Source organism: Dermacentor andersoni, chromosome 2 (genome assembly GCF_023375885.2).
Source record: "Dermacentor andersoni chromosome 2, qqDerAnde1_hic_scaffold, whole genome shotgun sequence".
Classification (NCBI taxonomy): Eukaryota; Metazoa; Arthropoda; class Arachnida; order Ixodida; family Ixodidae; genus Dermacentor; species Dermacentor andersoni.
Window position 1 is genome coordinate 73,868,883 of NC_092815.1, and position 26,393 is coordinate 73,895,275.

Here is a 26,393-nt window from a genome sequence, read left to right on the forward strand (position 1 = left end):
ATTGTGCAGGATCATGCCTGGCGCCGCCACTGAGTGATATTTATCTAGCTAATCATGATTGAAATATTCAAGGTCCCCTAGATGCGTCTCTCGTTGTCAAAGTGTGCAAGTTTGTGGACGACTACCTGGTATTTATTGATTGCACTGATCATGCTTTTGAGCCTGCTGCTTGGGAGACTTGGAGATCTTTAAGAGCTGCAGCCTCTAGAACTAACAAATGAGGTCCCCACTGATGATTCTTTGCGCTTTCTTGATCTCAGGCAGTGCCTTACAAATAAACAGGTGGGCTAGTGCTTTGAACCGAGAAGTAAGAAGTCACTCTTTCCCTTTAACTCTGCACATTCAAAGCTTGTTAAACGAGGTATTGTAAAGATTTGCCTCGTTAACAGCCTCAATAAATCTTGCTCACATGAAATGCAAGATAGTCTTGCTGCACAGGTTGATCGCCTTTCTTGGGTTGGCTACCCTTTGGCCTTAATTTCAGCCATAGCGGAACAGCTTCTGAAGGGCACAAAACGTGATGAGCGCACTCAGTCAAGGAACCAGCCGGTTGAAAGACTGGTTCGCAGTGCTACCATATGTGCATGATGTCTCCGATAGGCTAAAAAAAGATTTGGCAACCTCCAGGAATCCCAGTCCTTTTCTCAGCCCCGGAAAAGCTGGCAAAGCTCTGTAAGCGTGTAAACGCGCCTAAATCGTGTCAGAGTTCTTGCTCTGTGGGGCACAGAAAACGTTTTGCGATATGTGTAACGAATGTGGTTTACCATATTCCCGTTTTGAGGCAGTAAATATGTTGGACGGACAGGCAGGTGCCTAAATGATCGTTTAAAAGTGCACTATAACGTCCATAACACTGTTCAAGGCCACTTGGGCATTCATTGCCGGGACTGCCGCTGCATGCCCCTCTTTGAAGATACGCAAGTTCTAGCGAAACACAGCTCACCCGGTACATTATTGATGCTTATTTCACCAGAAAAATGGGTAGTGTGTGCGTTAGTGCCCCCTCTATCATGCTGACCCCTAGTGAAGTCTTGTATCTCCACAGATAGAAATTGTGATTTTTTTTTTTAGTGACCATGTTCTTAGTACAATGACTTGCTGTTAGAACACCCCTTGTGACTGCCTTTCATTTCCTGCGCATGGCCCTTCTTGTGTATAAACACACGATGTGGCAACGCAATAAAATATTGTTGGAAGTCAGCGCAGTGTATGTCATCTCTCGCAGTCCTTGTCCTTCACACTGTACGTCATTTTTACACTGAACAGTGAATATTAATTGATTCAAAATTAGAAAAAATATAGTACACATCTGAGCTGCAAGAATGCAATTGATACAGCAAATGACGTTTAGCTTTCCAAAAGAAAGAAAATGTTCACGTTTCACCACGAGGTGCAGGGACTCCATTCTCTGAGCATCCTGACCAATAAATGCAGCGCATGGCATTGCTGGAATCTTGCATCCTGCATTAGCAAAATAAGAAGAGAATCATGAGAGTTCAGTCTGTGCAATTACACATGTGCACTGTGGAAAACTTGATAAGGCAACAAGCTCCTGAAAGTAACAAACTTAATTAATGTGACTGGGAACAATGAACAGCTCAGGCAATTGGGCAAGACAGGTGAAAGGTAGGAGAAATTTCTATTTTGCAAATTTAGGAATTGCATTTACTGTGAACACTAAACCACTATGTCACTGTGAATACAAGGCACATACAGCAGCAAAAGCAAATAAATTTACAGTAGCCTTTTCACCATAGAAAATAAGAGTGAATAAAATTTAAGGACACTACCAATGACATCTCTCAACAACAGAAATTTGTCCAAGAGTGTGTATGTGACCTTATATAAAATTGACATGAAATGTGGAATATATCTCTGCATTACACTTTATAAGTACTGCAGCTGAGAACCTTACGGGATATGGCATATTAAGACTGACATGCACAAGACATTAAAAAATGGCTGTTTTTACACAACATTATTACACTAGGAGACAAAGAGTAATTTTACAGAGAGTGCACACAAAATGAAAATGAGGGAACCTCCACTGGCATTATCATTTGCCCTGCAATACATGCATCCAGCCCAACAATCTCCAACTCCCCAATGCAGTTTATTAGACCCTTTCTGTATCCTAAAATTTATTGTGTATTTCTTATTTACTAATTTGTAAGAATTGACAGTTCGGCATACTTTCCTTGAAAATTTAGCATGTGTTAACTACTTTTTTAGAGCAAGCCCCTTTCTTTCGATAGGTTAGCTTGGCAAACGGTGACAAGTAGTATTCTCAAAGATCATAAGTTTAAATAAACTTATGATCCTTCGTCATGCTCCCACTTTCTACTCCATGCTCTAAACTGTGATACCCCTCCTAGGCAGTTTGTTATTCTGTGAATACGTACATGGTCCTCCTTTGTGTAGCATCTCAACTAGAGCCTGAAATTTCTTGTCTCCTAAAAAAATAATCTTTACCGCCCAAAATATATTGCACGGTTACCCTTCACTTGGGGGGTGGGGAGGGATTGTATATAAGTGTTCACATATTCAATGAACCTCTGAGCCACAACCATTTCTCATCCTGTGTTGCCACTACCCGCATGAGTCGCAATGGTTGTAAATTGGCTACCCGCCCTCCCCCGCCTAAAAGTACATTTTGCCACATGGAAAATGACCACAGCATTGCATTTGATTGAATGAGTCCTCCTGTGCATGTTTCTTTTCTCGTCTTGTAATGGCTAGGTTCAACATGGTCAAGTCTGAAAACTGCCAAGCCCCAACCAATACAGCCCCAACCAATACTTTGTGTAGTTTCAAAATTATGAAGCATTCATTTTTCAAGACTTGTCCCAAATTAAGCATGAGGCAGATTTTCATGATACAAATGAGGAAAGGTTGTGCTTAGTGACAATGATAGGCCTGCTATATCCTGCAAAACTGTATGAAATGACATATGCTTGCAATTTTCATGAGCAGCTAGCTCAGTACAAGAAATAGGTGCAATGCCTGCGGAAATGTTTTTTAACACCCATGAGAGGTCCTAGTTTCTTGTAATTTCTTCAAATCCCTTGCAGTCTAGATTGCAATCCGGCGCATGTTAATATTGTATTTGAAATAAAAACAGCTCAAATATTAAGGTTTTGAGAATTATACGGCATTAAATTAAAGGTAGACAAGTAATGCAACGAGCAAATAACAAGCTCATTGCATAGAGTAAGGAAATATTCCTTTCCTGCAAAAACATTGGTAGCAGGAAGGTCATACGAAATTAGCACTGAATGCACAATAAAGAATATCATGCTGGAATGCCCCCATCTGTGAATATGCTTGCACAAAGAAAATCCTCATTATGAAAGGCCGTCAAGAAAATGCAAGTGTATGCTTTGGATCAACAGTCATACCTGCAGTATGCACTACAATCGGCAATATTTAAAAACACACACAACTGCATATGATATCAAGCTTAGGCCGCCAAAGAGCCTCAGAGTTTTAAATTATAACTTGACTTACTATATTAAACTACACACCTATATCTACTTACAATGTAGTCTTCCCAACTGCTTCCTAGAAGACATCAACCATCTGCCTGAAGGCGAACGCAAGTGGCTTGCTCTTAACGGAGGGCACCAAGGCTGGGCATTGTGAAATTGATGCTATCATCTGCATGACCTGCGAGAAACAACACTCTAAGATAAACAAATGCTATTAGAATGAAAGACAAGATCACTGGTAATGAGCCTCGTTTTGGTTTGCACGAGAAAAGCAAAAAATATGGACTTTGCGCTGCTTACTAAAGAAGAAGCAAGCTTCCTTCCAGATGTTGCAGTCATGCATTAAGATTGTCACACAGCTGCATGTTTGTATGCTCATATGCTGCTGTCGCTACTGTGCCAGCATGCTTTGCATAGCTTACTATTTCAAGTTATATTGATTATTGTGTTTTCTTGCCAATTTTTGGCAAATAGCACCAGCAAAGAAGTAGCTCACGTACACACACACACACTCCCTTGTGAGGAGCGAATTCACACACGCACGCATGCATGCACGCGCGCACACACACACACACGCACAAGCCTCTACCACATAAGCAGCTTCCCACGCTTGACACACTGCATTTTTTATCCTTTGACACTCCTACTGCTAAGGCATAAAAAGCCTTCGTGTGACCAACCCTAAACTCCTCAACCTACACTTCCAGCTTAAACACTTTCTCGAGATCCAGGACAAGCCTTCTAGCTTCCCTAGTGCTCCAAACTGTAGTTACGAATTTCAATAGGGCTATAGGCGACAGCTCTCGAAGAGCATGCAAACTACCCGGAGAGACCTAAAGCTTGCATATGATACCTCTAAAGCGCAAGAACAACACTTCAAATTTTCAAAATTCATTAAAGCTTCTGAAGACCATTGCTATATACGTAGGACGGGGGGGTCTTGAATAACCTGCTATTCACAATTTCAGCGCTTGTGTGCATCAACGGAAATGTGGGCTAATGGGAAACTCACGTCTTTAAGATCAGAATTAGTGTAATGGCGAAACACACTACCATATTTTTTAATCATTTATTTGTGCTCTGGATGTAACGTTTCTTTTAGAATAACAATCAAGGATATCGATTCATCAGGGCAGAGGCGGGAAAAAGGAGGAAGCGTATACCTGACGCCTTCCCACTGATCCTCCTGAGAAACAGCGCCTCATACAGCAGTTGTCCAGGTTGGCTTGAAACCGAACTCGGCTTTCAGGCGGCAACACTCGCTGCACCAAATTGGAAGAGTTTTATTGCGAGTAAAACTCTACCGGCCTTATGCAATACATACGCACGCACACAAAACGCACTCGCGCGCACACAAATATACACACTCTCAAAGCGCAGACACAAAGGCACGCACGCGCACATTGATAAACACAATCACACATACATGCAGGCAGACACGCTAACACGTGCACGCACACACAGTGACCCACACAGAAACACGCTCACAAAACACGTACGCACTAGACACACGCAAGCACGCCGGCCCATACAAACCGGCATGTATGCGCGCGCAAGACGCACGCATGCATGCACAGACACACACACACACACACACACACACACACAAAGCGAGCTGAGCTGAGCGCACGCACACACACAAATCGAGCCGAGCGCGAGCGCGCACACACGCACAGACAAAGCGAGCCGAAAACATGTTAAAGGCGCCCGGCAAGCAGCAACAGCAGCACGCGACCGCATCAGGGAGAACCAATACCGCACCAGTTCTTTCGAAAGGTGGCAAAGTCAGTCGTCCTTTTTCTACGCGACGCATAAGTGGTCGACCACATTTAACTTAAGTGCGAGCGACCGTATTACAAGAAGCCGCGCTGAACGCACAAAAGAAGCACATCTATGAACGTTGAAGCGCTGAGAAAAGCGTAACTATGCAGGCGCATCACGCCCGATGTAAGACGGGGCGCGATCGAGGTAGTTAACTTGCCCTACTAGGAGTGCAGCTGCTCTTGCTCTTACATTAGTGAATTATGCTACGAGATCACAGTAAGATACTTCTAGAGCGAACAAAAACACGTAACAAACCAAAGAAATACCAAATAAATGGGCACTTGCCTGAAGATTTCCATTATGGCAGTACTACCGACCGCCGACACAGGGCACGTTGCAACTGCTCGTCTCAGCGTCCGTGGATCCATCTTCCGGTGCGTACGAACGCTTTGCTTTGAAGTGGAGCACGAGTAATACACAAAGCACGGGCCACACCTTTTTCTACACCGCGCACAAAACTAATCACACGTTTAAAATTTTGTCGCACAGCGCGAGACGCGAACGCATTTCACGTAGCTTAAGAATGCAATAATGGCGTAGCTTCCGCCTTCCCATCATGCCGCGCGCCGAAGTGACTGTACAGCGTCGTCCCGTCACTTCCGGTCGCTTTTCATTGGGCAGGGGGCGGGCGCGCAAATTGAACGTTTATTCTGGCAGGTTTGCTTGCTCGTATGGCCGCCTGTTAGCTGCTGCTTCGTTGTGGTCTCCAACAAGAGCGGTGAGGCGGGTAGTTGCTACTACGGTTCGTGCGGAGCATTTTTTTTTTTGGGGGGGGGGCGCAGTCTGCGCTGCATGACTGAGGGTACAGTACACAAATCGGGACCGCGAGCGAGACGATCGGCGCTCTTCTGCTGGTGCGATTATATTATTCGCTGCGTCAAAACGAAGCAACCTTGCGAGGTCACAGCGTAGTTACAGCGATATCCTGGCTCGATAAAGACCCTCACATCTTGGTCGTGCGACAGCGACGCGTAAGCATTCATGAGGCGACTGAAGAATGCGTTTGTAAGAGCGTATGCTGTGGATAAGCAATTACAGCTTTGACGACACCAGCCCCTAATATATAGGCTGAGCCTTACAAACTGTGTCCGAGGATGCGCTTAGAAGGCAGACCAGTAGCTTAGTAAAACTCTGAATAACTTAGGCAAGGTACGTGGAGATTCGGATTTGAGAACTTCCAGCGTGATCTCGCCGCTATAAATGTCTTCGTTATGGCTTCACCAAGCAAATTGTACGTTGATGCCATTGTACATCAGAGGCTCGTCTAATAGCGCGTCCCTGTTTCTTCAGCAATGTATCCAGACAGCTTCTTTAATTTCGCCACTTCTTGTTGGGCTTTTAAGGGCACCGAAATATTCGTGCAGAATTGTGCAAGTTGCTCGCGCGTTTTCATTCTGCTACTGCAGTTAGTCTTAGAAGTGTTTAATTGCATGATAATATAATTGTGAGCACAAAATATAGTGATAATTAAATTGTAAGTGAAAGTGCGTACATTTTCTTGATGATAAATTTTGGAGTGGCCGTCATGCCAGTAACATCAGAATCCTAGAAAAAGATCGACAGTCACTTAGGAATGCGAAAACTTAATCACTTCATGGATGTACACTTGCAATTATCACGTGACCGTGATACGTCATACATTGTCACGTGTCTTCACAATTCTACCTTCATCTGCCGTAATCCACCTTGCTACAGTTTGTACGAACCTTAACCGAATTTATTCCACCCTAATTCACATTATTTACCCATAATTGCTCATAATTAACGTTGTTCTATTTACTACCTTCTGTATCACTACTGACGTCATACAAGACGCTGATGACGTCACATTTTATTGCTTTGTATAATAAAGCAATAAAATGTGACGTCATCAGCGTCTTGTATGACGTCAGTAGTGATACAGAAGGCAGTAAATAGAACAACGTTAATTATGAGCAATTATGGGTAAATAATGCAATAATGCCGCAATTTCACCCCTTCTTTCTGTTGTGTCTACTAGGCCTTGAAAGTATGTATAATATACTTTCAAGGCCTAGTAGACACAACAGAAAGAAGGGGTGAAAGTATACAATATTTGCAGTGCAGGACAAGAATAGAAAATTAAACTGTAAGACACTTTGAACAGCGATGTTGAATTAGTGGTGTCACAAATTGAGACTGTTGAGGCGGGAAGGCGGTTCCATTCAGTGGCTGTTCTTGGCAAAAAGGAAGAATGGCACATCAATTTTGTGTTGATGGTCGATGCGAGACGAGATACAACTTGGTGTGGTGAAATATTTTCTTTAAGAGAAGGGTTAAAGTACCATATTCTATGAAAAATACACAGACGAAGGTACCTACGACGTAACTAAAGGTCAGGTTGACCTAGTGTTCTTTTCATGGACGTGACGCTAAAATGACGTGAATAATTTGAGAGAATAAAAGGGCGGCGCGGTTCTGAATGCTTTCTGAATGCTTTCAAGGGAAATGACAAGATTAAAAAAATTATGGGGTTTTACGTGCCAAAACCACTTTCTGATTATGAGGCACGCCGTAGTGGAGGACTCCGGAAATTTCGACCACCTGGGGTTCTTTAACGTGCACCTAAATCTAAGTACACGGGTGTTTTCGCATTTCGCCCCCATCGAAATGCGGCCGCCATGGCCGGGATTCGATCCCGCGACCTCGTGCTCAGCAGCCCAACACCATAGCCACTGAGCAACCACGGCGGGTGAAATGACAAGATTGACATGAGCAGGGTCCCGTATGGATTGTTGTTGCGGAGAACGCCATCTTTCCTACCTGAAAGGCCATAAAATGCTTTATCATTAAAATTGCAATACCTACACACATTGCTCAATGCGTGGACGTGTACACGTTACTTAGATTTATGCATCAATGCGTTCAACACCCTTCAGTCGTCGATTTAACACCCTTCTTCTAGCAAAGTCGCACCTATGTGTAGTGTACACCCTTGTGATAGGGTGTTTTGACCGAAAAGGGTGCTAAAAGGGTGTGGACAGGGGTGTAAATGCAGAAAGCACCCCTCTTAACACCCATAAGGGCGTAAAAATGTTTAGTGTGTGGAAGTCAAAAGCTGCCTCGGCGCGCACGCCGCGTCACCCGGAGGCGCCAAGGCAAATTGCCTCGCCCCGTCTCTTCGCCGCAGCAGGCTTCGTAAGCAAAGCGAGAGCGCACATCTCTCCGTGCTCTTTTAACGTCTCCACCCTCCCCCTTCCCCGCCCGACTCGTATTCTGCCGGCTTTCATTATCCACGTATATACGGTGCCAGGAGGCGTACGGTTCATTCTCAACTTCTTTTTCTTCTTTAATTTGTATCGCGGCACGTACCTCGGGCTTGCCACTCCAGTCGAGTTTTGTTCTTTTTCTTGTTTCTACTCCCCTCTGCTTTTCTTACTCACAACATACACAGGCGCGTGTTTTTCTTTTCATTCTCTCGCTGTCCCTCAGGATTCGGAGAGGATACGAGAAAAGAAAGCAAAGAACGGTCAGGTCAAAGGAAAGTAAAGACGTAATCAGGGCTCTGCTTGCGGATCCTCTTCTTTCCATTCCGCGTCAGCGGCTTCAAAACTCGAGGGAGTGAGAATCTCGTACACCGTTTCACCCTCCCTTCACACACGCACACGAACTTCGCCGTCTGCTTCGGAGAAGAAAAGAAAGGCAACTCCAGAAGAGGGCACTAGCGTTGGCGGGAGAGAGATGTTGGCAGAAAATGGCCCGAAGCCGGTTTTGGAACGTTTCGGAGGAAAAGCAGCAGCGGGCGGAAGGAGAAGACGAGGTCTCTTCACGCCGCGGCTTCGGCCACCGCGCTCCGCCACGTTCGTCGCTGCATCACTTCGCGTTCGTTCGTTGAAGTCTCGCGGCCCCGGCGACGATCTCAGGCCCTCTCTTCGAATACACCTCTCTCTGTTTTTCTGCTCCCGGGCCCGTCTCGACGTCGCCCTCGGGGGCCCTCCCGTGCTCAAGCTCGAGCGCAGGGCGGTCTACGCTACGCGGAACCAGCTACGCTCCCTACAGCGGAGAAAAGGGGAGAAAAGCGAATCACCGGGCCCTTGGTTCGCTGCTTACTTTGGAGGCAGCGCGCACCGTGCCGTTTTACGCAACAGCTGCGGCGGGGATCGGAAGCGAAATAGTCTTCAAGTTCCCCGCTCGGCGGCGGCAACAGCGCGCTTTATATACCGAACGAAAAGTCAAAAGAAGTTTCTTGCCGCACGGCCGCCAGGCACCGCGATCTCAAGAAAACGAGCAGCAAAAGTGACAACGAAATTAAAGTTTCACAAACGTCTAAAGAAAGCACCGCGCACGCGTGCGTAATGGGAAACACTGGCAGGAGAAAAGGATTTGGGAAGGGCCGTGACACTCTCGGGAAAGGAGCCGCCAGTTTGTCAGGGCTCCCTCGATCTCTCCTCCTCTCGGTGCGTACGTGTGGGGCGCGCGTGTGTCTATATGTTTGTGTTTAGCGGAGAAGCCTTCTCGGCTCAAGAGGGGGAGGTGTGTTTGGGGGGGAGAGAGGGTCGAGTCAATCCGATTGAACGAATATCCTTACGATCCGGAGAAAGCATCGCGATGCCGAGCCTTCTTCAGCTGGTGAGTAGGCCCAGGCTCTTTTCTTGCAGCCGGCGTGCTCTTCGTGCTGTGAATTGGAAGGACACCTAACTCGTTGGCCGCAGGGTCGTGAACTCTGCGTGCCTGCGTGGAGGACCGCCGTCTCTTTTGTCAATAAAGTGAATCTGATGCGAGAGTCAGATGTCGGGAAAACCGTAACCGAGGCCCGCTCTCTCCCTATCCCAGCTACCGTCAAGGCGCCGCGATTCGGAAACCGAGTGGCCAAATGTCACCTTTTCTTTGTTCTATTGCCTTTAGCCATTTGACTCTTGTATGCTTTTGAATGCAGTCGGAATACTTATCTCGCCTATGCACAGCCTCTTTTTTTCTTTTTATGTGTCTGTGGAGTACGCGAAACCCACTTTATTTGGTACCTTTCTTTATTTCTTTCTTTCGTTCTTCCTTTCTTTTTCGCCACGGAAGAAAGAAGAAATATCAAGACACAAGAGCTATAGTACAGGCGCAGCTGCATTCGAAGCCGTGTAAGAATCGACCGAGTGGAAGGCTGCTTTTTACTGAAGGCCTTTCACTGCAAGCCCCCTTACTTCTGCCTTTCTGCTTCTACGCCTTTCCTCTCCCGACCCTGCACAACGCAACTTGTCGAGATTTCTCCCTTCTCAAGACGAGAGACGGAAGCAAGAAATATGCGCGCCGGGATTTCTCGTACAGTTTGCAACTACCTCGTCTCCCTTTTTTGCTTTTCTGTCTTGCATCATTGTGCCGGAAATGGAAGAACCGTGTCCCCTGCCACACTTGTTCAACAGAGATGCTTCAAAAGTTATATCTCTATAGGTCTACGCTGCAGCGTAGGCCATATATTTGCCGTCGTCCCTGTGACTATAACACCCACACACGAAAGACCGCGAGTTCGTCTTTGATATATTTCCGCCCCCCCCTCCCCCCTTTTTTTTACTCGAACGCTACTTGAGACGTCGGTGTATGTGGAACGTCAGGTCGGGTGTTTTCCAAGTGCACATACATTCGTGTTTGCGATGCACCGACTAGATTTGTAGCAGCCACTCGATGGCTCCAGAGTTGAAGCACCGCAGATGGCGACCCATAAACAAGGCGGAAGGGAAATGGCTAGATTTGACTCATATGACTTTCTATGTTATAATAATAACAATGCGATAAACGTGGCTTGGCAAAGAAGCGTGCACAGGGATAAATTATAAACCTAGACATTTTCCGTGTTAAGTAACGGAACGCATACGTACGGTTACGACGCCATTTCCTTTCTGTGTGCACTTCTTTCTGACTTTCTTTCAGCATTAGACGCGCATGCCACAGCTGCTGATTTTTCAACTAATACTAAGACTTTAAAGGTTATCTCTAAGAGAGCAATGTAGATTGTTTGATGCAGACACCACGAAAGGCTTGCAGACCGACAGGGTCTGCAATCATTGTCAGGAAAGCGGTGTCACGCTGTAATGCACGCAGAATTGTGTGTCTCGTCAGTGCCGACATTTACAACTAACGCATCTTAAGTTTTACGCCTAAATAGGGTCAACGAACTGCTAAAAAACGCAGTCCAGCGTAGGTCTCATAATACCTGGGAACGCTTCCGCCTTTCCCCGAAATTATTATCTTTTTCGGGGTCTTCCCCGGTTTAGTCGCCCACCAACCACCGCGATCTCAGGAGTGTTCCCAAGAAGCCGCCAGCTGCGTCACAAATAGCAGAGCGCGAAATGGATCACAGAGGCTGAGCAGGTTGTCCTCGCGCGTGAGTTCCTCTCTCTCTCTCTCTCTCTTCATCGGGCAAAACACACCACCACCACCGCGGTAGGTCCCCTGGACCACGTGCACCCGGCCGTGCGCCCGTGCGTGCGTGAGTACGTACGTGCTGGGGGAAGGAAGATGGAGGGGTGTGGACGGGGGGCTACGTCATAACGCACTCGCTGGGCGCCTCTCACGCCTGCGTTTCCTCCCTCGCCGCACTCCATCGGTGTGCGCGTAGACGCTTGCGCGCTAGCGCGCGTATTCCCGTTCACCGCCTTGCCTGGGCACGCGGCAAGCACAGTGCAGCGGCGAGGGGGAGATAGCGGGTGTCCCCGCTCCGCTGCCGCGGTCTCGTTTCACGCTGGGTGGCCACGCGCGCAGGTTCCTCAGACATCTGGTCCCTTTCCCACGTACTTCCGTGGCCCGTGGTGCACTTACATGCACCACAGCTGAGCGCTGTCGTGGCGCCTTGCGAGAGGAAGGTCCTCACAATGCCGCCACACGCATTTCTTCGCCGACCTTCCAGATGCGCCTGCCGGGTTACGGCCGAACCAATGGGCTCGAGTTATCCACTACTGTATACATGTCCTATAGACATCCTGGCGGCGAAGCTCTCGATGCTATCTGAACGGACTAGGCAAACTTGATGAGAACAGGGGCGATGCCTGTTCCCGCCCTAACGCTCTCGCTGCAGCTGCACGTTACTAGTTTGGCGCTGGGCCGCAAATGACGGCCGCCACGAGGAAGCGGTGCGCATGCGCTCCAAGCTGGCTGCTGGGAACCGGGGGCCCGAGACCTGCGTGGCTCACGATAAGACCCATGTGTGTGGCTTCGAGGGACTCTGTCAGGCCCGCAGCACAGGAGCACGCTGCCGTGAGCGTTTGAGCTGATAAAAGTCCTCCACCGCGGGGTGGGGTGGGGGACGCTGTGCCGGGCCCGTTATTACCGTAATGACCGCTCATCTTTCTCGTCGACGTATCGCGGAGACAAGCAAGTGGCCATCCCGCGTGGACGCGTCGTGGGGGTTTGGACGTTGCGCAGGTTTAGACGCGAAGCTGTGTGCTGGCACCTGAACTCGATCATGGCGCACAACGGCCATGGATGGCGCTCTGCTGCTGAGTATGAAGACGCGCGATTGATTCATGACGGTGGCGGCGGCATAATTTATGTGAGTCCGTAATGCGGACTCATCAGCGTCTTGTGCTTCCGGGGCCCCAACATTACGTAAAACGACGTGGTTTGCAATTTACAGAATATATACGCCACGGCACGTCTTCTGGAACGCGTGTCTAGCGCTAGGACGTACATAAAATATACGGATGCACTAATTCGCAATGGCATTAAATCGTTTGGCGCCCTGTGCGATCATCAGAAAAGACCCTCGCATTTTTGGTGAAAAACATTGACAGGTCGATTCCTTTGAGATTCCCTTTTGCACGAACAGACGTCTTTCACTCGAGACAAGTATGTCCATGTTGGGCGCGTGTTGGCCCTGGCAGTCAGCGACTGCATGCAACGGCTGGAACTAGTGAATGCGAGCGAGAGAGAGAGAGAGCGAGAGAGAGAGTACAGGGCCGCTTGAGCTCAGAATCGGAGTAAGTTAACCTGAAAGCTAAGTGCTGTTTTTAAGCATTCTCGTGGCACCCTTGAGGTAATTCAACTTCCCAAATTTAAAGAGCTGGGCGATCGACGATTCAAACGTGCGCCTGCTGTGATATGCATGTGCCCTCGCAGAGCTTAAAGTGATCGAAGATAGCAGGAAGCCTAGCCATAAATGCTGTTCAGTTCAAAAGACCCAACGTGAAGTGAGTCATAACGACAAAGGGAAAAGGCGCGAAATGTGCATACGTGAGAAACGGGAAAGGGAAAAGGATCGGAAAAGGTAGATATACAGAGGAGGGGAATGCTATTTAAGATTTTGCTCGTCTTCAACCACACAAGAGTACAACAAAAAATTATGCACAGCTCAGAAACAGCTTCTATAGCATGACTATACTTTTTCCACGAAGCACGCCTCTAGTTCAACTGCACGCCAGCTCTGGCGTAAGTTTCGTCAGAGATTTTGACAGCAGGTAAATATACTTGCAGCCATAAAATACTTACGCATTGTCGCCTCGATGGTGGAACGGCGAATGAGTGAATTTGATTTCCGCTTTGTCTGATCAAAATGAAGCTGGTTGTACGAGTAATGTTGGTTTGCTTTTAGTAGTTCCATAGGTTTAATATTTACAAAAAAGAAAACGTGCTCACTTTAAAAAGTAAGTACAAATTTTATAAGCGCAGCGTAGAGTTTTGCTTACGAACTCGCTTAAGAGAGACAGATAACACCACAGGGAAGTTACCTATGGCCCAAATTACTAAGTTCTTCCCCTGTACACTTTCCTATACCTTGACTTATTACGATTTCAGACACATTCCCAACATCCTTTCACAAATCCCCCAGTCGTTATACCAATCACGCTCTATACTTCCGTTCTCTTGACGATTCCATGGCTACACCAGCACGTTCCAAAGTACATGTATTAAGAAGAGAGCTCCTGTGTCTCGACCCCACTCTGCTTTCTCATTGGCGGTCAGCCAAGCTACTCTTTTTTGTCTGTTAATCATTTAGGAGATCCTCGAAATCCCAATGCACAGGTAGTTCAACACCGCCCCTTCTCTCTTCCGTGATTACTGCAGCCACATCCTCGACATTGCGACGCACATGGTATTAACAACGGAGCTCCAGAGTTTTTGTGCCGTCCACGTTTCGCTCGGCCGGCCGCCACGAAGCGACAACGCGGCGCAGCGGTATGGAAGAACAGGAGCCATCCTCCTCCCGGCCCAGCGGCCCGAAATCCGCAATCTCGGCTCGGCCGTGATCCCCCAAGCACTGCGCCGAAACCGTCGAGTCGAAAGAAGGAAGGAACAACAGACGCGGCGAAAAGGTGGCCCCACCACATCGGGGTGTCGGGAATCTGGCAATGATGGCGACGGACCATCGGTGCGCGGCGACCCCGGCCTCCGCCGCACCGGTTACACCGGCCAGCGCTAATCTCCCTCCGCGGCTCTGCCGCTTGTATATACGGGGTGTGCGGACGGCCAGCAGAAGACGAGCCCGGGGCGGACACCGTGCGGCGTTCATTCGTGGCGAGGCTAGGACCACGGGCTCTCGCGGAACCTTGCAGCAGCCAGAGGAGGGGTGAGAGATGGTGAGCGCCTTCAAAGCCGATTACGAGCGCTCTTCCAAGCAAGCGCGGGTCCTGGCTGGGCCCCCCAACAGCTACGCACAACAGGCACATTTTTCCTTCTGCTGCTGTCGCGATGGCCGGGGAGAGACAAGAGCACCAGGAAAAGAAACGCTCGTTGTAACCCCGTTCAAACGACAGATCTAGCGCGCGAAGAGAGAGAGAGGGAAAGCAAAAACAAACGCTATAGGCTTCGAGCGCGCGTGCTTGTCTCTCTCCTCCATTACGGGCCTCACACACATTGAGCTCGCGGTGGGGTTGACTTTCTTTAGTATGGCGTTGTCTTTTGCTGTCTCGGCGTAGCAGCGGCGAGAAAGCGAAGAAAGATGGCGAGGGCTTACGAAGACGTCACATAAACTCCGCGAGACAGGCCAAGCGGAAGCGTGCAGTTTACGGGTGCCGATCCATCACCACGGGAGCGCGCCTGCGCGGGGCGCTGTCTCTGAAGGTTGGCGGCCGCCGCTGTCACCACCGCCACCAGCACCACGCACGGTACGAATGCGACGTAACTATGCGCACACCCCTTCCTTGTCTGGCCGCGAAATTGCCCACAGAGCTCTGCGCTGCGAAAAGTCAATGGGATGCTATCGTTTCTGATCTTATAACGTTTATTGCGAGTCATAAACAGAGCGGCAGTTAGTAGAAACAAATTTACGGCCGGCTTTGAAAGAACTATGGAACATCGACCAATAATGATAATTAGTGTAATAACGAAAGGCAGACGTCTTAGCGGCCCCTATTGGTGCTTCCACGTAGTTGAGGAGACATGATGGACCGTAAGGAAACTTAAGCTACGGCCGACACTAAAATTGACAGCAAGCGCTGGAGACCCGTCGTAAAGCTTTTTATCTGCCCAGCTCGTATATTCTAACGATCCAGTTCATCTTCCATTCATATTTTCTTCTATCGCGCAAAGTTACAGATCCGGGCTTTCGAGCGAATGACGAAGGGCGAAATCAAAGAGAAACGGATCGCTACGAAACGCGGCTCCTCTAACTGAACGACATGTGAAATGGTATTATTTACCACGCAAGCGTCTACCTGTCACGTGCGCGCGCAACGTGTCCGTCAACCGACTAGCGGTAATGGGGCCTATACGCTGCCGCGCGTCTCCCCGACGAGTCTTTTCAATATAACGTGACCACAGCACGCAACCGACCGCTGCATGATGACAGAGATAAGAAAAATAAAGAGTGCCCGGCATGAGTCCCTAATCCTTCACCGTTGATCACACCCCGCTCCCAGTTAACGCTGACACACGCACGCGCGCACGCACACTTCAGTGTTCTCCCGCGGACGTTCTTTCCAGGCCTCAGGTCGCCGCCCACAAGCCACGCGGCAGCGTCAATACCAGACACGCAATTTCGACCACGCCCCACTAGCGACGGCCATTTCTTCCCCGCTATATACAACGAGCTTTTCGCTCTTAACCCCTCCCTCGCGGAGCTGCTTAGCGCACACCAAGACAAGCGAGCAGTTGCTGCTTTTATAGCGTTCATCGAACAGTGCAAGGCCGCTGCCAAAGCACCAGCAACACTGCAGCAGTATCAGCAGCATCAGCTGGGAGGCCTCTCCATTCGTGACGTTGCTGCCGCCGCGTGCGCTCCACAGTCTCGAGGTGCCTCAGCCAGACTCGTTTGGCTTCTACTGGCGGCCGGCCTGCCGGCAGCGGCGCGTGGGTTACCTCGTCCGACCAGTTGATGTCTCTATTGGGCCGGCATCGGTCGTTTTCCTTGTTTTTTTTTATATCTTTCGTGTCTTTTTCTTTTCTCCGTCGCTTGCTTCGCCTGCAGGCGCCAGAATCAGGCTCGCCGCCGGCCGACGTCGGCTGGCAGTGTCGTCCGCCGCGGGCCAATCGGCCGGCTCTTATCTGTCCCTTCCCGGCAAGAGTCGGGAGAGCGCGCGCGCGAGCGCCGCTTTGTTCTTGGGCAGCGGCACGCTTTTGTCTTCCCAGTGTCGTCGTTGTCCGCTGGGCGGGAATCTCGCTATCCTTTCCTCTCCTCCGCGCGGCAGAAGCAGCGGTGTGCTGGCCTTTCTGAGTACGTACAGTGCCTTTCGAGCGCGCGAGCGAGGGACAGAGTCGCTGCTCAGCGGAGACCACTAGGTCGCTTGCTCGCTAGCCCGCCCGGCCGACAGCCGTCCGCGACATGCCGCCGGTCGCGCGCAACCAGAAAGATTAAACGTCCGCGCCGCCTATTGTTGTCCCTCTCACGGAGAGCTTGAAAAGCGCCGCACTTACGACTGGGCTGACTTTCTGCGTATGTTTGTACTGTGTACACGCAAGGTCGTTGAGAGTGAGTTTGCCTGGCGCTTCGCTTTCGCCGTGCCGGATGGAAGCTATCTCCGAACGAGTGGACGCGCAGTAGTCGCGCCTTTTGTTTCATCCTCTCTCGTCGTCTGCGCGCTTCGTGTCTCCTTAACTATCCCGCCATTCTGTTCTCTGGCACTAGAAATGGGACACGCGAACTAAGGCGGCTCCGCCTATTTCATTCTCTTTCTCTCCGTGCAGGGCTAGAATCACCTTACTACACACAACTAATGCAAGTATCAATGGACAATATATGGAAGCACCGAATCAGCTTAGACCGCCGGAGTACTATTTCGAAACCGCATTTTTATTGCTTCGGCGGATAAATCTTAGTCACTAGCCGCGGAAGTGGTTCGCTCCCCCTCCCTTCCTCCCCCAAAACTCCCTCCACCTCCCTCTCTTCTTACCCGCCGTGGTTGCTCAGTGGCTATGGTGTTAGGCTGCTGAGCACGAGGTCGCGGGATCGAATCCCGGCCACGGCGGCCGCATTTCGATGGGGGCGAAATGCGAAAACACCCGTGTACTTAGGTTTAGGTGCACGTTAAAGAACCCCAGGTGGTCGAAATTTCCGGAGTCCTCCATTACGGCGTGCCTCATAATCAGAAAGTGGTTTTGGCACGTAAAACCCCATAATCTAATCCAATCTCTCCCTCTCTTCTTTTTTAATTTGGCGTCAAAACAGTATTTCCGTTCTTCAGTGTGACCTCACACACTTCAAAGCATTCTGTCGCATCTGGGCCCATTTTAGCGCAGAAAAAGTTATCAAAACCTTCTAAGCTGAGTTTTTGGCTCATTCAGAATGCAATGTGTTCCTTCTTTATCGATAAACAATTGACTAGACAGAAAGAGACTCTAGAAAACCATGACATCACAGGATGCAAATGCGGGAACATCGAAGGGGCGTCGCCGCGTCGCTACCCGTCTGTTGTAGTTGCTTATTTTCTGGATTACCGAGCCTCCGCTCGCGGCAAGTGACCTTTTTCGGTATTCTAGAAAGGCAATTTCGTAATACAGCTTAACGTAATATTATAATCTCTTTAGTGTCATGCAATGACATTGGCAAACAGACTTGCAGAAACCGAGGGATGGTTTAACTTTGCAGACATCCGCTAAAAGATTTGGCAGTCGTATAACGTAGATATACCAGATATTAAACTTATTCAGTTCTAATCCTGCAACGACGACAGCACACATTATACGCGTAGCTGCAGCTCTCAGCTCGCCGTGTATGCGCCGACTAACAGTGCGTTTAATAACGTTGGAAGCGATCTGCCGATGTGTTTACTCTTTGCTCAGATAACAGTTATACATAACGATTCTCACTTTCACAACGAGAAAAAAAATAGAAGAAAGGCTTAGCTCGAGCACTACAATAGCGGTACTTAAACTGTTGTTGCCGACCCAGAGGACGTTGCATTAATTCTGCGGAAATGTGATGCGACGCCCAGGCTAAGACAGAAATTGCGTCAGCTCGAGCACTTCGCGAAGCCGTCCTGGAGAAGGTCATACAGCGCACCTATGACCGTGGTAAATATAGCAGCCAGCAGCACATGTAGCCAAACATTTTTTTTTTCTCCACCATTTTTGAGAGATTTTCTCGGCTTTTCTTGTTAGGACGATGGAAGGTTCATTAGTTTCGGAATGACGTCGGTGCACCGGGAGACATGTCCGAGCTCATAAGGCCGAGTACTGGGTCGTGCACACAGCGGAGACGAGGCGTTCCCTGAGACTAGGAAGTAATTATAAGAAAAGTGCGGCCCCGGCCAAATTGCACTTCTCATAGCGGCTGCGTCCGTGTGATTAGTCCCGCGTCGCGAGAGCGCCCATTTTAGTCTTTAACGTGGAAGTACTTTATTAGTAACTGCGCGCGTGCCCGACGCAAGACCATCCATTTTAATGACCGCTCAGGAGTTGAATTGGGAGAATATAGAGCAAAAAGGTGTGTCTAGCTTACTGTCGCCAAACGATTTTTTCGTAGTTGTTGCCGTTTTTCTGCGATTTTCTGGGAGCGACGGGCACCACTGATAGGCGTTCAACGTGGTGTGGTTTAAAGAAGTGGTTAATGTCCGTGCTATAAAGTTTGTTCTTACGCTTCTGCAGAGGAAGAAAGAAAGAAGATTGCGTTTGGTTTCAAGTGGCAAACTGTTCCTTTTCATTTTAATTGTTATCATGGAGTAGTTTGCGTATTTTATCGTGGTACCTGGTGGTGCGGGCCAGGCGCACAGCGTCTCCAAGTAGGTGTAGCGGGGATATGCAGCACTAACACACCGTCCGTAATTCGACGCCGGTTAAATGAAATCGTCTCTACGGAGTCGCTGACTGGTTGAAGAAAGGCGCCACGGTTTAACGACTGCTTGCAACCAAACCAAACCAAAATAGTAATGGCTGCACAAATCTGAGTCTTAGCGTTTGACCAAAAATTTGCATTTATTCTTATCTTTCTGTCCCCCTATCCCAAAGTGTACGGTATTCAACCAGGCGCGACAACGGCTATCTTTACTGCGGGTTTTCTCTCCATAAATATAGCAATTAAATAGAAAATTAAAGAAACTGCATGCAACTGGCGGTGTAGTCTTCCGTATTTCATATCTCTCTCTCTCTCTCTAAAGTTTCGAAGAGAGCCACTTAACTAACGGCAGTCAGGCCAAGCTGTGTTAATTGCTTTCGTTTTCTTTTTATCTTGTGACGACGTACACGCGCATATATTAAAATCGTATTGAAGTCATGTTAGCACATAATAGCACGTTATGCGTCTAACGTTAACGAAGGATCATCAATATTAAGTGCAGTTTGGGCCTGGAATCCCGGAGAGAATTTAGCGATGAGTTGTTCAGACAAACCACTAAATTATGCGTACTGTATGCGAACCTGACTATAATACGAATGACAGTTTAGAGGCGTGATGATTAAAGAGCACATGGTTCTTGGTCACAAAACGAGCGAACTTTGTTACTCGCATGTAATACGAGCAGCGAGTTTGACCAGCTAAGATATGAAGCAGAAGTTCAAATTGTGCGCAGAATTCACAGTAGTAGTACGTGTCAGGCCGCGCACTTCCCCGGAAAAATATTTCGCAAGGACTTTGGTTTATACTGCGTTCGCTATCACATGTATGACTGCGCAGCTTCAGGCAAACACTATTCTAGCGTACGCATATGCTACTTCGTCAACCTTTATTTTGTGCCCTAACTAGCAGAATTATCGTGTCAGGTCGCACGCTTTCACATCATTATCGCAGCAACATCTGAACGACAGTCGTGCACTCCCAAGCAATCGAACATTCGATTTACATATTGAACCACAGTATTGAAAATTGTTGCCGATAAAGACATTCGTCGATTGCAAAGGCATATGCAGATGTTGATTTTTACGCCTGCAAAAACAATGTCTACTCACCACCTTACATTTAGAATTCATAGCAACGCAATTGGGGTAACCCCAGATGAAACATCAAGAGAAGGGGATATTGCCACCATGTTATCTGCTGGCAATATCATGCAAGAAGAAAAGGTCACAGCTGCAATTCCCAAGCAACACTGCAAATTTCCAACCTAGCAACAGGCAACGGTCCGAAAGCGTTGCTATCAGGCTATACGTATGCCAGTGTTAGTTCTGGGTTCCCGTTTGGTTTCTGAACGACAACGTGAAGGGTGCCGCTCTGCAGATCAAACGTATACTGCGTAGCTGCATCACTGTCGCTATGTGATTTTCCTGTATACCTCGATCGATCGATCGGTTTGAATGCTCCCGTAGAGCAACGCGGCGCCGGGCCGCGAAATACGCTATCGTATATATGCGGCTCTGGGTTAACCTCGGCCACCTGTGGTTTGTTAACATTTACCCATAGCAGGATACACGAGCGCCTTTGCGTTCCGCTGCCACTAAGATGCTGCCGCCGCGTCTTGGGATCGAACACGCGACCTCGTACTCGCCAGCCGAACGAGCCAGTGAGCTATCGTGGCCGAATTTCACTGTACGAAATTCTGGCTGTGACAGCAAGTCGCAAACGAGTGTGGGACGAAAGTTTGCGCAAATCAATGTGTTCAAACCCTTTGCTCTTTTTGGGGGCGCTGTTTCAAGAGCCTTAAGCGGTGGTGAAGGCGTCTATAAGTTCCGAGCACAGAACACGTGTGTTCTTGCGAAAATAATCACAAAACCGGAAGTATAGCCAAGAATTCTCACTAGGTTTTTGTGTTTATGTACCCTGTCGGGTCAAGAAAACCTATAATAGCAACTGCGCAAACGGTGGCAAACGATGAGGCAAGATTGATTGTGGCTGTACTTCGCGATGATAGCGCGTGCTGTAGGAATTGTACCCGCCGGGCCAAGATAATCACTTGGCTATAACAAGTTCAGTTAGTACCCTAGCGGCGCTCTTGTATGCCGCTCAGCATCATAAATCCGCTGGTTGTTTGAGATCGAGTTCGGAGTTGAAGCATAGCGTGTCGCACACTTCGTACGTGACATACGATAACACCTTAGCGCACGTTCTGTACCACACGCATGCACAACGTGGACCGGTCCACGTCGGCATTCCCGTAAAACAGTGTCGTCGCGCAAAGAGCGACTACAGTTCGCGGTTTACGCCGCGCCATGTTTGAGGAACACGACTCCGCTCAGTTTTACACCCCAGGAAACGGCTGGTTGTTAAGACTTTAGGGGGCTACGATTGTGTAGGAGCAGCAAGTTTTAATAAAAAAGAAATGAGAAAGAGAGATACAGAAGAGGCTCATAAGGCGTATATGCTTGACAGATGCCATACCTGGGCGTTATACTGTTGGCTTTCTTATATACGCTGCCCTCTGTGGGAGGAGGTTGGAGAAGGGTTTCACTGGACATTGCTTGAACATGGAAGATGGCGAGAGATGGCAGCAAATTGTTTTTGGCGGCCATAGTTAGGGACGAGCGACCGCGTGTTTACTGCACTTTTACGATTATCGAGATATACGTGCGCACTGTGGACCTGTTGGCTACGTGCGACTCAAATATGCCCTCTGTATCTCACATCTTCGTCGTCAAAGCTACGAGGCTAACAGATGACAAACGTAGAGCTAGATGGCGCATGCACTTTTTTACCTCACCGTAACAGTGGTGCGAAAGTGCGCAGTAACAACCAGGGGTCTGCTCGCTTGACAAAACTTATAATACTGGATATGACACTGGCGGTCGGTGTACGGCCATTCTGGCTCGTCGAATTTCAAAATACAACTCGTTTGTGTAAGATCGCGCTCGAAGCAGCTGGGCCATTGGTTCGAGCCTGCGCTTAACCTATCGCTGTTCCTTTTCTCATGTCATCGTCATTTTTTTTATCATGATGTTCTGTTACTCAAACAATCTTGTGTACTCTATAACGCAAACCAGAGAGGAAGTTTAATGATAACCGGAAAGATTAACCTAGCGACATGCCAGGTGTAACAGATGTTATCTAGAAAATGAACAGTACTGTCTTGGTCATGTCCCATGATGATCTAGGTTCGTGCGAGATACGGCGTTGTGTGGGTTGCAGAAAGCCTGCGGTGCCCGAGTGCTGTGGATCTTTCCTTTCCGTTAAAAAATAAATAAATTATGGGGTGTTGCCTGCCGAAACCGCGATCTGATTTTGAAGCACTTCCTAGTACGGTTTAATTTCGACCATCTGTGATTATTTAACGTGCAGTCGTGCGCCCTATGCACGGTACACGAACGTTTTTGCATTTCGCCCCCATCGAAATGAGCCTTTCTTTCTTTTTCTTTGTCCCGCTTCACAACGCTCTCTGTTCTATTACTGAAGCCCTATATAACTTAAGGACCCTTAAGGCATTATAAGTTATTTCCGAGGTTCATACCTAATCAACGCCCGAGGCTGTGAGGAAATATTCTAATCTCAAGTTCAGCCTTCGAGCTCAGGAGCAAATTGTGAAATTTGATAACTTGACGAGTATGCTATAGTGTTTTCAATTATGTTATTTCCTCCCCCTCAAGAGCCATTCCGCCATTTCGTTTACGCTTCGCCCTACCCGAGAAAATCGAGTGCACCTTCGGAAGATCTAATTTCATTGCATAAACGAAGAAACCATCGCAGAAAAGAACCCGGATATTACCTTATGGTTTTAGCGGAACTGTATAATATACGCATGCAAATACATGGTAGGCATTGCTCGGCGCGGTCCCACACGGTCGCACGCGGGGAAACTGCCTTTTTTATTTTCGTACTTCCTGCGGGTTCCTTCACGGTATCTGCGTTAGTTTAATAGCTTTAATGACAACGTGAGAAGCGAGCAGCGCACCGCGCATCAAGGTAATATCCGGTTTCTCTTCCGAGATAATTGCGGCGGAAAAATGACTCCGGGTCCCTCTTTGTGTTCGCGGGGCGATGCGAAGGAATCCGACGCGTTTACTTGAGCTCTCCCATTTCCTGGATCGATCCAATGAAATTGGAATCTTACGTTGCAGCGGCACTACCTCCCCCCTATCCCTTTCATTATTTTTTTTTCTCGGGTCGAGCTGGGACAACATAAGCGGAAAGGCGGAACGATTATCGGCGAAAAAACTGCGAGAACTAAGTTCCGAAAATGATTTCCGCCCCAGAAGGGAAGACGACCCGACCCGGGAAGAACTTATTTTCCGTCGGCGCGGTCTCACCGCGTGCCAGCAGGTAAAGACCTCTTACAGGGCCGGGGGGGGGGGCTCGCGCAGTAGAAGTCCCGACGTAATGGGGTTGCCATTACGGAGGGAATTTATTCGAAGGCCCGGTGCTTGGCTTACGTAACGGCAAAGGTAATGCGTTTACTTAAGAAAGTCATCCTTGATGAGACGGAGAAAAGGTCGCCGGTGTAGAGGAAGTGAAAGATAAGTCGAACGACGCCATCGCGAACAGCCTGCAGGCAGCCTCTGAAAGGATTTCCCAAGATTGCAGTTGCTCCCAGTGCTGCTGCTCAAAATGTTGGGATAGCGACGTTCGTTTAGTGAAGGTGTTCAGCAGTAGAGTTTGGCAACTCAGCCGGGATGTCGCGGTAGCGGTTACTGCCAGCGGTGATAAAAGAATAAAAACGCGTGAGTTTCAGCGTAGCCACATGCCGGTGGTCTAAACCTATCATAGACCAGCCCAGGCGCGTGGTCTTGATAGGCGTGATCGAACGGGGCTTCATCGAGTTCGCCTGAATGTCCCTTACACGAGACACTATTTAAATTTTACTTGTCCAGCACGTAAGTGAATCCCATCCTGTGGCACTGATGACGAGAATTCAGTCCACTTAGTTTGTATTCGTGGACGCCTCACAACTCAAGGATTGTCTTGAGGAAACCACTAAGCATGCGCGCGTTGATGTGTTCATGTGCATGTGTCTGCACATTGTAATCGCACCGTAAATGTTCTTGGAAGAGAGCGGCATCGTTTGCAAACTCAGGTGCATTGTGTGACCAGGCACACTACTGCCAAATCCCATTTACACTAAACGCAAACGCCGGATCAGATTGGACTGACATGCTTTCTATGGGAGATAGAGAGAGGAAACGACGGTACTCTGAACAGCCAATGCACCTGTTAATGCTTAGAACGGGCGATATTGGCAGAGATATTAACAAGTTATAATCCTGCAATACCAGCAGTACTGTATGATATCCAGGCCCATAGCATTGCTTAGCTATAAACGCGTGCTTCTGCATATTTTTTTCCCCACAAGTGCACCAGTATTGATTAATAACTGCGCATTTACAAGAAGACTAAGAAGCGACGATTCAACATACATGGATTAATACAATTGTGCACGCAAGGTAAACTGTCGAAACTTCGACGGCAATCAGCCTTGTTAAAACATATGCACAGCAGTGAAGCCAAGACGATTTTGGGGCTGCGCTAGTGCATGCTCCTAACTCCCCAGTCATGCGCACGGAAACGGCGATGAAGTTTTCTGCGGAAATGTATCGTTAGCATGGTTACGTAATAACTTGGCTTAAAACTCATCTTTACTGCCTCAGTACCGAATGATTATACTCACGCGAATACATATTCGTAGCCAGGCTTTCCTTATGTGGATCGAAGCAGCATGTGATGCCGTGTTGAACTCCTTCCTACTGCGGCATATTTAAGCCTGGGAGACATTGTTGGAAAAGTGAACACAGTGCGAATATTAAGTGCAGAACCCACGTGTTTTGTTTGCGAGCAGCGAGTTCCTGAATCCGAAACAATACAACCGGCGTAGGGAGCACATTTTAAAGTAAGAAAACTGCAAGGTAGAGGTCAGCCGAAGGACCTTTGCAACCGATATAGGGCCATATAACAGGCATGGATTGAGCTCCGAGTGACATTCTCTTCCTCGAGAGTTCACGCTCGTGTTAAAGACGCTTGTATCACGGCGTTCATCAACCATGCGTTATCTCGTACCACACGAGATAACCGACGCTAAAGTCTTCCATAATGTTTAAAAACAGCGCTAAAGACGTAAACCGGACAACAGAATAGAGGATGGGTTACACACGGCGCTGACTTACAACGTATTCTGTTGTCCGGTGTACGTCTTTAGCGCCGTTTTCAAACATTATGAAAAACCACCAAGTTTCCCAATCTGCCGTTCTTCTTCAGATAACGTCTTCTTGTCTATCCACTGCAGGTAGTAAGAACATATGCGGTAGCGAAAGTGGCCATCTTGGCTATACAAATAACAACGGAGCGCTGACAATACAAGTCGTGACGCCTGCATACAGTGCGCGATACGCTGCTATGGATCTCTGCTGTCGGTGTCTATACTTCCGCACGAGTACACATAAAAGAAAAGAACCACTCTTCACTATCTATGCAGCGGTCGTGCGCAACAGGAGAGTGCTCATGAGTTCAGTCTCTCGCCAGAAACATTTACCGCCAAGCCGGCCTCCCGCTAAAGGTTGCGATCGTACGTGCACATATAGTACGTCGTTAGGCGCGTGGCAGACATGTCGCTTCATAAAGACCTGGAAACGTTCACAGCTGCGTATTATATAAACATTTTCTCCTGGTGTTTTCGCTATATAGAAACTAGTGATGTTTTCAGATTATTACGGAGGACGGCGTCAAGGCATCGCGTAATGCTTCTAGCAGAAAGCCATGCAAAGATGCGAGGAGAGTTGGCTTTATACGACGAAACAGGTCGCGTGGCCACGCAGGGCAGGGCAGTAAAACTTCCCACATTCTTTCGCAGTCTCGATACTTTTATCGTCGCGCGCACACGTGTACTGCGAGGCAATAAGAAACACGCGGGACATAAAAAC

At 48.3% G+C, this 26,393-nt stretch overlaps 1 protein-coding gene and 1 long non-coding RNA gene across 2 annotated transcripts in view; both read right to left on the reverse strand.

Moving 5' to 3' along the window:
- LOC126541847 (growth arrest-specific protein 1-like) overlaps positions 1-26,393 on the reverse strand; it is a 38,894-nt gene that overhangs the window by 10,916 nt on the left and 1,585 nt on the right. The gene's annotated exons all lie outside the window — the stretch shown is intronic.
- LOC126541850 (uncharacterized) lies at positions 726-5,241 on the reverse strand. Its single transcript, XR_007601736.2, has 3 exons — positions 4,652-5,241; positions 3,539-3,666; positions 726-1,461 (listed from the first exon to the last, which is right to left on the reverse strand). It is a non-coding gene; the product is annotated as an uncharacterized lncRNA (long non-coding RNA).